This window comes from Triticum dicoccoides, chromosome 5B, assembly GCF_002162155.2.
Source record: "Triticum dicoccoides isolate Atlit2015 ecotype Zavitan chromosome 5B, WEW_v2.0, whole genome shotgun sequence".
Classification (NCBI taxonomy): domain Eukaryota; kingdom Viridiplantae; phylum Streptophyta; class Magnoliopsida; order Poales; family Poaceae; genus Triticum; species Triticum dicoccoides.
Window position 1 is genome coordinate 452,090,071 of NC_041389.1, and position 13,262 is coordinate 452,103,332.

The following is a 13,262-nucleotide window of genomic DNA, read 5'->3' on the forward strand; positions in this document are numbered from 1 at the left end:
TACTTTCTGTTATTTATATTAAATAAAGCAAAAATAGTATTTTTGTCTATTTTCTGAATTATCCATGCAATAAAAAATACCCCGAAAATAAAAGTTCTCCAAATGCCCTGAAAATTTAGTACGATTTTTTATGGAATATTTGAGAATATCTGGCACTAAGAACACAGCAGGGGAAGCAAGCACCTGGCCACGAGGGTCCAGGCGCGCCCACCCTCATGGGGCGCGCCCCCTGCCTCGTGGGCCCATGGTGCCCCCTCCACTTATTCCTGCACCCATGCTATTCTTGTTCCTCCCAAAAAAATCACTATCCAGCTCAAGCACGAGTTCTAGCTCATTTTGCTGCTATTTTCGATCTCCTTGCTCAAAGCTCCATTCACAAAACTGCTTTGGAGGATTGATCTTTGGTATGTGACTCCTCCAATGGTCCAATTAGTTTTGGGACAATTATTTCTATGCCCTTAGTTGAGTCCCACTCGGCAGTTTTGCCCCTAGTTTCCAAAAACACTCGGTCTTGCCCAAGCCACTTTGCTCTTCTTGTCGTTTTGCCCTTCCGTCACGGCTCCGTCCGGTTAGTGTTGTTTGACCATGTGTTGACCATCTGTGCACTTTTTATTAGACCATTTTGCCCCTGCTTCTTCACTCTCTAGCGAGACACTGCCAAATGGGACCCATCTCTCAGAAAACCATCTCATGTTCCCTTTTATTTCTCTCCCATCGGTCAAACCCTAGTCCCCGATCCCCTCCCCCTTTCTCTGAGATCCTATCGGTGCTGGAGACACAGATCCCGTCCATGGCCAGCGAAGGGAAGGTTAGCGGAGGTCCCGTCGGTGGTGGAGCCATGGATCCCGTCGGGATTGGGCTCGAGCACCCGCAGGAGGAAAACCGCCTCGACCCGCCTCGTCTCCATGGCCGGTCGTCTGGGCTGGGCACGAGCGCCGCACTGCCCGTGCTCCATCCTCTCCTCCTTCCCTCTCCCTTTGTCTCTTGATTCTCTCTGTCTCTCTCACCGCCCTCTTTTCTCTTCCCCGACAGGAGTAGGGAGCAGCACCAAAGCCACCATGCCGCCGCCCATGGAAGTCCATCTCTCGATCCATTCACTGCTGATGTCCCCGTGGATCTGGTGATGAGCTGCACCTCCGTGAGCCCTGTTCAGTCCAGTGTTGCAATGTGCAAGGCACGAACTGCAGCGGCTGCGTCCTCGTTGACCCTCGTCCATGCCAACGTGGGCCAGCCAACACCGATGCCCGCTGCTGGCCCAGATCCAAAGCGCCCCGCGGAAGGCCAATGGGGTTCCAGTCAGTAGTGGAGCCACAGATCTCGTCGGTGGCCAATGTAGGCGGCGACCGGGGACGCATGGTGGGCAGAGATGGTGCAGGAGGTGGTGCGCGACTCCCCCATGCCTCCTTCCATGCTGTAGCGGCGGTGGTCAAGCGCCCGTCATGGGGAAGCACGGGCGAGGAGGATTTGGTGAGCTCCGGCGCCGATTTTGTTGGCTCCGGCGAGCTCCCGTGCCGATTCCGTTGGCTCCGGCGAGCTCCGGCGCTGATTCCGTTGGCTCCGGTGAGCTCCTGTGCCGATTTCGTTGGCTTCAGCGTCGATTCCTTCCGGTGAGCTCATCCTCGTCCTATAGAGGGCGTCCTTTCAATCGTTGACTCAATGTTTTTAACACTTGATGCAATGTAATTAGGTATAGTATAGCTGGCAACTATGGATTGATGATTCATTATATTCGAGATGAGACCGACCTCAAGTATTGATTTGTGTTAATTACTGATGTTTTAATTAGTTGTGGTGTTAATTATTGCAAAAAAATAATGCAAAGTTGATATTTTGTTTACAACAAGGCAGTGTCTGTTTGAGATATTTGGTCCATTGTGGGTCCCACATGTTAGTGAGAAGAGAGAGGGATGTTTTCTGAGTGATGGGTCCCACTTGGAAGTGTCTAGTGAGGGAGCGAGGAAGCAGGGGCAAATAAGTCCAATGAAAAGTCCATAGACGGTCAACAGACGGTCAAATGGCACTAACTGGATGGAAACGTGACGGAAGGGCAAAACCATAAGAGAAGCAAACGGGCTTGGGCAAAACCGAGGGTTTTCGAAAACTAGGGGTAAACTTGCCGAGTGTGACTCGACTAGGGGTATAAAATCAATTATCCCATTAGTTTTTGTTCTAGTGCTTTATTCATTGCAAGTTAATGCATGATATAGTCTCTAGGCACTTGTGAGAGTAGTTGCTATCAATTTTGTTGAGTTTGGTTCACTTTTATTTGGAGTTACTAAAATTTTTCAGAAATTTTTCAAAGGAAGAAATATGTCTAGGAAAATGTACCAAGGTGGTTCTTCAAGGAAGCAAGGACCTGGGCTCGCAATACGTGAGCAGGACGAGGAACCACCGGGGGAAGCTTACGTGCGGCCTTGTGAATGGCCGTCAGAGGAGTTTATGGTCAAAACAGGCATCAAGAATGAATTTGATGCATATGTGCTTAATGTTGATCTTGAGGACTTCATGCAAGATAAGTGCCCTCAATACTACCATTTAACTGATTCCTTTGTGAGAAGGTTCAAATTTACATATTCGCGTAATTCTCACAATGTCTTGTTTGATCTTTATGATAAATCTTATACCATGGATTTAGAAGATTTTACTACTACTTGTAAACTCCCGCAATGGGGTAGTGCTAGTGAACCTCGCAAATCTGAATATAAAGATTTTCTTTCTAGTATCACCATGGGGGAATCTAGAGAAATAGCACAAGCTACCATAGGGAGCATTCATTTTCCTGGTATACATTATTTTGCTCTCTTCATTGGTAGATGCATTAACGGTAAAGATGAGGCATGTCACTTGTGTGTTCTGGATCTTAGTGTCCTTAAGAGTGTTGTATTAGGTGATAAACAATATAACTTGGGGGCCATTGTTGCACGTAGGTTGCATAATAATGGTTTAATTGGAGATTTGTTTGGTGGGATTTATGCAACTTGTGTTGCTAATTTTCTTGAGATACCCATACATGAAGGGGATATGGAGTTGCCCCCTGCTTATTTAGATTATGACGCTATGGTTAGCCACCAGTTTCTTGAGAGGAATGAACAATTTCTCCAATACCGACTAATCCTTGACAGACGTTGCACTGTCCATGTTGCTCTCCCTGCTCCTGGTTTATTTGACTTTCAGGCAAAAAGGAGATATATTATAACCAGGGAGGAAGCGAACGAGTACAAGAGGAGGACGGAGGCAGCCCTCCTCCAAGCTACAGCTCGTGAGGCGATGGCTGCTGCATCTCAATACGACCCCAGTTACAACTTTGGATATCCGCCAGGCCATCCATGGGCATAGACCAACTTAGGCCAAATCCTAAGCTTGGGGGAGTACGTTTTTCTCATCGACATTATATTCATGTTCACACACTCATGCTAGTTGTCGGTGCTCATACATTTTCATTGTACTATCCATGCTAGTTTATTTTGTTTTTCTAGCTTTCTTCTTGTGTGTTTGATAACCTTGAGAAAAGAAAAAAAATTAGTTGTAGCTTTTAGCTAGTTTACTTTCCATGCCTGTAGTAGTAATTAAAAGAAAACCCAAAAATATTTCTCGTTCTTCTTTTGCTTGTTGGGAGCTTTCCCGTGTAAATACTTTTATTCCTCTTCTTTTCTTTGGGGGTCGAGAGGAGAAGACCATGATGAAAATGGTGAGTGGCTCTCATATGCATTATTGTTGATTTAACCAAGAGCCCATATTACCTTGTCTTCTCCCTTGAGTTGAATTCTTGCAGATTCCAGCTTAGTCCAATGCACGTGCACTATTATTATTATCCACACCGTTCGTTCATGCAAGTGAAAGGCAATAATGGTGATATATGATGGACTGATTGAGATGAGAGGAGCTGGTATGAACTCGACCTCTCTTGTTTTTGTAAATATGATTAGTTCATTGTTCCTAATTCAGCCTATTATGAATAAACATGTTTGCAATGACAATTAGAGATTATAGTTGCTCATGCCATGCGTCATTAGCTAGGAGTTTATAATGGGTTACCTTGCGTGCCGACATGCTATCAAAATGGTTGTGATGTGGTATGATAGGGTGGTATCCTCCTTTGAATGATTCGAGTGACTTGACTTGGCACATGTTCACGCATGTACTTGAAACAAAATCAACATAGCCTTCATGATATTTATGTTCATGGTGGATTACATCCTACTCATGCTTGCACTCAGTGTTGCTTAATTTTAATGCATGTTCATGACTGTTATCGCTCTCTAGTTGGTCGCTTCCCAGTCTCTTGCTAGCCTTCACTTGTACTAAGCGGGAATACTACTTGTGCATCCAAATCCCTAAACCCCAAAGTTATTCCATATGAGTCCACCATACCTTCCTATATGCGGTATCTACCTGCCGTTCCAAGTAAATTTGTATGTGCCAAACTCTAAACCTTCAAATGAAATTCTGTTTTGTATGCTCGAACAACTCATGTATCAACTAGGGTTGTCTGTATCTTCCATGTTAGGCAGGTTATTCTCAAGGGGAGTGGACTCCGCTCCTCATTCACGAGAAAATGGCTGGTCACCAGGATGCCCAGTCCCGTGCTCAAATCAAATCAAAATAATTGCAAACAAAACTCCCCGAGGATTGTTGTTAGTTGGAGGCACCCGTTGTTTCGGGCAAGCCATGGATTGATGATTGTTGATGGAAGGGGAGCATAAACTTTACCATTCTGTTTGGGAACTGCCTGTAATGTGTGTAACATGGAAGATATCGAGATCTCTCAGTTGTTATGTTGACATGAAAGTATATCGCTCAAAATATTATTTATCTCTATTTCAAAATTGAGCTCTAGCACCTCTAAAAATCCCTGCTTCCCTCTGTGAAGAGCCTATCTATTTACTTTTATGTTGAGTCATCACCCTCTTATTAAAAAGTACCCACTGGAGAGCACCACTGTCATTTGCATGCATTACTATTAATTTATATTGAGTATGACTATGACTGGATCTCTTTTACCATGAATTGCAATGTTTAGTAAGTCCTTGATCTTTAGAGGTGCTCTGCATTTATGTTTTGCGGTCTCAGAAAGGGCTAGCGAGATACCATCTTGTTATATCATATTATGATTGTTTTGAGAAAGTGTTGTCATCCGAGATTTATTATTATTCCTCGCTAGTTGATTATGCCATCGATATGAGTAAACATGAGACCTAAGTGTTATTGTGAATATGGTTAGTTCATAATCTTTGCTGAAAACTTGAATGCTGGCTTTACATATTTACAACAACAATAGCAAACAGAGTTTGTAAAAGTTTTTCTTTATCACTTTCAGTTTATCAACTGAATTGCTTGAGGACAAGCAAAGGTTTAAGCATGGGGAGTTGATACGACTCCATTGTATCTACTTTTCCAAACACTTTTGCCCTTGTTTTGGACTCTAACTTGCAAGATTTGAATGGAACTAACCTGGACTGGCGCTGTTTTTAGCAGAACTACCATGGTGTTATTTGTGTGCAGAAATAAAAGTTCTCGGAATGACCTGAAAATCCACAGAGCAACTTTTTGGAATTAATAAAAAATATTGGTGAAAGAATCAACATCAGGGGGCCCACACTCTGTCCACGAGGGTGGGCCCCCCCCCCACTAGGGCGCGCCCCCTGCCCCGTGGGCCCCCTGATGCTCCACCGACCTCAACTCCAACTCCATATATTCACGTTCGGGGAGAAAAAAATCAGAGAGAAGGATTCATCGCGTTTTACGATACGGAGCCGCCGCCAAGCCCTAAACTCTCTCGGGAGGGCTGATCTAGAGTCCGTTCGGGGCTCTGGAGAGGGGAATCCGTCGCCGTCGTCATCATCAACCTTACTCCATCACCAATTTCATGATGCTCACCGTCGTGCGTGAGTAATTTCATCGTAGGCTTGCTGGATGGTGATGGTTTGGATGAGATTTACCATGTAATTGAGTTAGTTTTGTTAGGGTTTGATCCCTATTATCCACTATGTTCTGAGATTGATGTTGCTATGACTTTGCTATGCTTAATGCTTGTCACTAGGGCCCGAGTGCCCTGATTTCAGATCTGAACCTATTATGTTTTCATCAATATATGTGAGTTCTTGATCCTATCTTGCAAGTCTATAGTCACCTATTATGTGTTATTATCTGTTAACCCCGAAGTGACAATAATCAGGATACTTACCGATGATGACTGTAGTTTGAGGAGTTCATGTATTCACTAAGTGCTAATGCTTTGGTCCGGTACTCTATGAAAAGGAGGCCTTAATATCCCTTAGTTTCCAATAGGACCCCACTGCCATGGGAGGGTAGTACAAAAGATGTCATGCAAGTTCTTTTCCATAAGCACATATGACTACATTCGAAATAGATGCCTACATTACATTGATGAACTGGAGCTAGTTCTATGTCACCCTATGTTATAACTATTACATGAGGAATCGCAACCGACATAATTATCCATCACTGATCCAATGCCTACAAGCTTTTCACATATTGCTCTTTGCTTAGTTACTTTACCGTTGCCACTGCTACAATTACTACAAAACTGCTACTGTTACTTTTGCTACTGTTACCATTACTTCCATACTACTTTGGTACTAAATACTTTGCTGCAGATACTAAGTTATCCATGTGTGGTTGAATTGACAACTCAACTGCTAATACTTGAGAATATTCTTTGGCTCCCCTTGTGTCAAATCAATAAATTTGGGTTGAATACTCTACCCTCGAAAACTATTGTGATCCCCTATACTTGTGGGTTATCAGCCCCTCATACAAATCGGCCTATTAACGGACATGTATAGTCAGCCCATAAACAGACGATTCCCACTCCAGACCATATACGGCCATACTGCGGTCCGTTATTGGTCAACGAATAATACGGCCCATGTTTGGCCAATCGATCATACGACCCGTAGAAGGCCCACTAATTCTATGACCCATAGAAGGCCCATGGATCCTACAGCCCGTTGGAGGCCCATGGATCCTATGGCCCGTAGGAGGCCCATGGTCACTACAACGGGTAGCAGGACCATGGTGACAACGGTCCATATGTTTCCCATGGTTATTGTGGCCTAGTTTTAGAAAATAGGTTATTTTGGCCACTAGCAAACCGCAAAAAAAGAACTTCAGTGACTACAAGCAAACAAATGAACAAGACAATAAGGAAATAAATAAGCAAGCAACTTAAGCTAGGCTATTATGGCTATTACATAGATTACATCCACTAGTCATCAAAGTTCGCCACCAGTGTGAATATACGGAACAAAGCATATTACATACACTGGCCGTCTAAATTGGCCACTAGTTCAAATAAATGTGGCAGCAAAACAAGTCCATAAATAAAACAACTTCAGAAGAGCTCAAGAAACGTTATCATGGGTATCCACCATGCTGGCAATAAGCTTAGCAAGCTTATTAGCTTTCTCCTATTTTGCGCGAAAATCCTCCAATGCTAGTTGTTGCACCAGAAAGTATACGTCTGAATTCTCCAGGGACTTCCTCAGTCCTTCAGCTTCTTGTCATAGCATAGCTGTTCGATGTCTTTCAGCTTGTAGTTGAGACTCAAGAAATCAAATTGATTCAGACAATGTGTTTGAATATCTTGTGCCAGCGGTAGTGGCTAGTAACTCAAACACTACATTAAGACAGGACTTTGAGGTTGTCTCACTGTCTTCAAGGTAATTTTCCTTAGTTGTTTTATCAGCTTTGTTGAAAACCAACAAGGATATCTCACTATCCTGAACCTTATCTGCATTACTTCCTTTACCATTGCTTAATAAGCTACTCTTCCCCAATATTCTGTCCGCATTCTAAAAGAAGAAATAAGAAGACACATAACAGGTTTAACATGTATTATATGAAACTCATTTCGGTGAACCAGTTCAGTAGTAAGGTGGATAGGATTAAAGTACCAAGTCTTCTATTGCGAAGTAGTACATAATAAAAGCATCAAACAAACATATATCTATGTGATATGATCACTACATTGTCTTGCCAAATCAAAATAGAAACGCAGTTCAAGACAAAGCAACATTGAAACAATACAGGTGTGGGAAACAACACGACACAACAAGATTTCAGATGGGTACCATGGGTATACATGTACAACAACACTATTGGCTCTGTTGTGAGCTAGTAATGTGCATGATATGAGAAGACAACTGTATACACAATTGAAATTGAAATCAATAGAGCAATTTAGAAGAGCAAAACCTGTTAAAGAAACATGTTTAAACATATCTATTGTGCCATTGGAGTTTCAATTGGATACTTCAATTTAAAAATAAGTTTGTATGAGTAAATACAGTGATACAAGAGCAAAACAGTATGCACCATAGCAATGGAATCATAAATGAGAACTGTTGGTCATCAGGTTTAAGCACGTGTTCTACATGAACAGAGTACAGTAAGACGCAGACATATAGTACTTCAAAATAAAAACTGATCTCATAGACCTTACACATTCTTGGTTCTGGACCAATACATAACAAGGCGTTCCCAATCATCGTCCCGTAAATGTGTCTCAGGAGAAAGTAAGGGAATTTGATGAGTTTCCTTGCCAGTGAAATACGTTTTCTTCATTTAATTTTGATACTGCCACAAAGCATTCTTGAAGATAGCAGAGGTATTAGCATAGGTTAACTCATCCTGAGTTTCCAAATCGGTCCTTCTCTATAGAGAAAATGGGAACATTTGCTATATTATAACCAACATGGAGGTAGAAAGTATGGGACAAAGCAAAGTAATTGCCATGAATAACATTACTTACAAATAACTCTTAGTGGAACACCTGCAACAGGCTTTTCCCTTCATCTTTAGTATAATATTTCCATGATGGGAAGATACACACATAGGATTTAACAACATCAAATGCGATAGATGTTAAACTACGAATGGATGGTTGTGCTTCGTCCACAGGAATAGGTGTACTAACTGGTGGAGTTGGGGTTCACCGTGGTAGTCCTGGCGCTTTGGGCACTGGAGCTGCCTTACTAAATGCTCTTGTTTGGGAGCTCTATGGTGGAGATGGTGTTGTGCCAACTGGAACTGGGTTACTATCTGCTGGGGTTGGGGTTAGATTGTGTGAAGCTGGTTCTTTGTCCATCGGAGTAGGGGTACAATCTGTGAGAGTCTGGGTTATGTGTGGTAGGGCTGGTTCTTCTCTGCAATGCAGATATACTTCGGTGAAGTTACTCGAACTTGGCACCGGAGGCAACATTCGCCTCGGTTCTGTATGGACCTTTTCTCTTTGTATGCACTAACAAACAAATCAGACCATACCTATTTCTGTCAACAATCTCCAAATCACAGGAAGGCAGATATTGCACCAACACTACCACATCTATGATGATACGTGTTCTTGTCACAATTATCATCATAGAAGTGTCATATGCATGACATAATTTTTTTCATTCTGCCCATAATGTCACGGATGTGTCTTTTTCTGTAGTGAATGCCCTTTACCGCATTGTGTCTCAGCATCCAAAATAGAAACTTTATTAGGATTCTCAACATGTTTTTCTACAACAGGTTCACTAGAAGCATGCAAAGTTTTATCCTTCTTCTTCTTCTTCTTCTTATTCTTAGGTGAACTAGGTGTAATATCATTAATTCTTTGATAATCTTGTTCAATTCTTATAGGATGATATCCAGGATATAAAGGTTCGTGAGTCATTCTAGCACCTCTGGTCATTACTCTAACAACATGATCATTAAGTTTATTTTTCATATCTTTAAGCAAATCATTTTGCAATTTAGAAACTTGTGCAAGCTGGGTGTGAACCATAGAAGAATGTTTACATAATCCTTTAACATCAGTAGCAATTCTAAGCATCAAATCACTCAAGCGTCCAATCATAATAGCATCACGATTCAATTGATCACTTATTTGTCTATTAAAGTTTTCTTGCTTAACAATAAAATTATCAAATTCATCTAAGCATTGACTCGGAGATTTATTATAAGTAATTTCACCCTCATCAAAACTATAAAGAGAACTTACCTCTACTATACCTGTGTCAGGATATCGAGTCCACAAATTTCTACAATAGGTGGTAGATTTTTAACGTCTTCAAATTTCATATATTTCTCTTTCATAGATTTCTTGCCTTCTTGACTATGATTGACCCCCTATACTAGTGGGTCATCAGCCACATGAGCTTGTGCATTTGTGGTGGCCCCCTGAGGGAGTCCTGGACTAGGGGGTGTCCGGATAGCCGAACTATCATCATCGGCCGGACTCCAAGACTATGAAGATACAAGATTGAAGACTTCGTCCCGTGTCCGGATTGGACTTTCCTTGGCGTGGAAGGCAAGCTTGGTGATACGGATATGTAGATCTCCTACCATTGTAACCGACTCTGTGTAACCCTAGCCCTCTCCGATGTCTATATAAAACGGAGGGTTTTAGTCCGTAGGACGAACAATAATCATACCATAGGCTAGCTTCTAGGGTTTAGCCTCCTTGATCTCGTGGTAGATCCACTCTTGTAACACACATCATCAATATTAATCAGGCATGACGTAGGGTTTTACCTCCATCAAGAGGGCCCGAACCTGGGTAAAACATCGTATCCCTTGTCTCCTGTTACCATCCGCCTAGACGCACAGTTCGGGACCCCCTACCCGAGATCCGCCGGTTTTGACACCGACATTGGTGCTTTCATTGAGAGTTCCTCTGTGTCGTCACCGATAGGCTCGATGGCTTCTTCGATCATCATCAACGACGTAGTCCAGGGTGAGACCTTCCTCCCCGGACAAATCTTCGTATTCGGCAGCTTCGCACTGCGGGCCAATTCGCTTAGCCAGCTGGAGCAGATCGAAAGCTACGCCCCTGGCCGTCAGGGCAGATTTGGAAGTTTAAACTTCACGGCTGACATCCGCGGGGACTTGATCCTCGATGGATTCAAGCCACAGCCAAGCGTGCCGCATTGTCACGACGAGCATGATTTAGCTCTGCAGCTGGACAGTACCCTGGAGGCCGCACTCAAACCCGCTCCAATCTTCAATTCGGAGTCGGCTGCGTAGGTCGAGGATAGATGGCTAAACACCGCCTCGGGGGCTGCAACCTCTACGGCGATAGAGCCGAACACTGACCTTGTCCCTCATGAAGCTCGTGACTCCGAGGTGCCGGACTCCTTGCCTGTCTCCGAACCTCCCGCGCCCCCTCCGATCGAATCTGATCGGGCGCCGATCATGGAGTTCACTGCAGCGGACATCTTTCAACACTCACCTTTCGGCGACATCTTGAGTTCGCTAAAGTATCTCTTGTTATCAGGAGAGCCCTGGCCGGACTGCGGCCAGGACGGTTGGGATGCGGACGACGAAGAAATTCAAAGCCCACCCACCACCCACTTGGTAGCCAATGTCGACGATCTAACCAACATGCTAGACTACGACTCCAAAGACATCGACCGTATGGACGATGATGCCGGAGACGACCAAGAACCAGCACCCGTCGGGCACCGGAAAGCCATCCCAACGCACGACGTATACATGGTGGATACACCAAAAGGAAGCGACAACGAGGAAAAACAGGACGTGGCGAAGGACAACTCCCCCAACAAAGAACCAAAACGGCGACGCAAGCGCCACCCGAAGACCGGCCTAGGTAAAAACGGCACCCATACGGACCCGGCCCTAGAGCAGGGCGAAGCACTGGACAAGAAACCCACCCCCGACGAAGACGATCTCACATCACCATAGCATACGAACCTTCATAAAAGGCTCGTCGCCACTGCAAGAAGTTTGAAGAAGCAAAAGCGGAAGCTCAAAACAGCGGAGGACGCACTCAGAATGAGATGGAGCAAAGTACTCAACACCACAGATAAATATGGCGCTAGTCACCAGACAAAGAGCAACCCGAAGCACAAGCTGTTTGCCGAATTTGACGAGGAGGCCTTAGAGCCTCCGCAGTCAAAAAAGAAAGAAGCCGCCTGGCCGGATAGACGACCAGATGACAGGCCAAGAGCAGCAAGGGGCACCGGACACAAGCCGGCACACAATCCTCAAAGAAAGGGTGACCCGGCCAGGTCCATCTATGGGCCAAAAAAGAATACTCCAGGAAACAACATAACCCGCCAAGCATTTGAAGACAACGGCAGACCCAAATACAGGGGCGCCGCACACCCACTATGTTTCACCGACGAGGTACTGGATCATGGATTCCCAGCGGGATTCAAACCCGTAAACATGGAGGCATATGACGGAACAATAGACCCCAGAGTATGGATTGAGGATTATATCCTACACATACATATGGCCAGAGGAGACGATCTCCATGCCATAAAATACCTACCCCTCAAGCTCAAAGGGCCACCTCGGCATTGGCTCAAAAGCCTCCCAGAAAATACCATTGGAATCTAGGAAGAGCTTGAGGATGCGTTTCGAGCAAATTTTCAGGGGACTTATGTCCGCCCTCCGGATGCAGACGATTTAAGTCACATAACTCAACAGCCCGGAGAGTCAGCACACAAATTCTGGAACAGGTTCCTCACTAAAAAGAACCAAATAGTGGACTGTCCGGACGCTGAAGCCTTAGCAGCCTTTAAACACAACGTCCAAGACGAATGGCTCGCCAGACACCTCGACCAGGAAAAACCAAGAACAATGGCCGCACTAACAAGCCTCATGACTCGCTTTTGCGCAGGGGAGGACAGCTGGCTGGCTAGATGCAGCACCAGTGACCCGAGTACATCCGAAGTCAGGGATGGAAATGGGAAATCACGGCGCAGAAAAGATCAGCGCCGGAATAAGGAAAATGGCCCAAATAGCACGGAGGTCAACACCGGATTCAAAAGCTCTCGGCCGAATAACAAAACACTACCCCTCAAGGACAACAGTGACGAGCTATCCAACCTAAACAAAATTCTGGACAGGCTATGTCAAATACATGGTACCTCCGGGAAGCCTGCAAACCATACCCACAGAGATTGTTGGGTCTTCAAGCAGTCCGGCCGACTTAACGGCGAACGCAAGGGGCTCGACACACCAAGCGAAAGTGATGAACCCCAAAAGTAGCACTCCGGAAAACATAAGACTTTCCCACTAGAAGTCAAAACAGTGAACTCACTTCATGTGATAACACGAAAACACAGCGTGACACCTGCCGTATCAGGACACCATCCGTAGAATGGGGGTAGACCCTACCAAAATTCGCCATAACAACACTTCCTTCAAAGGAGTGACGCCAGGCCTTTAAGCCAATTATACGGGCTCTGTACCACTAGAGGTTGTGTTCGGTTCATCTGACAACCTCC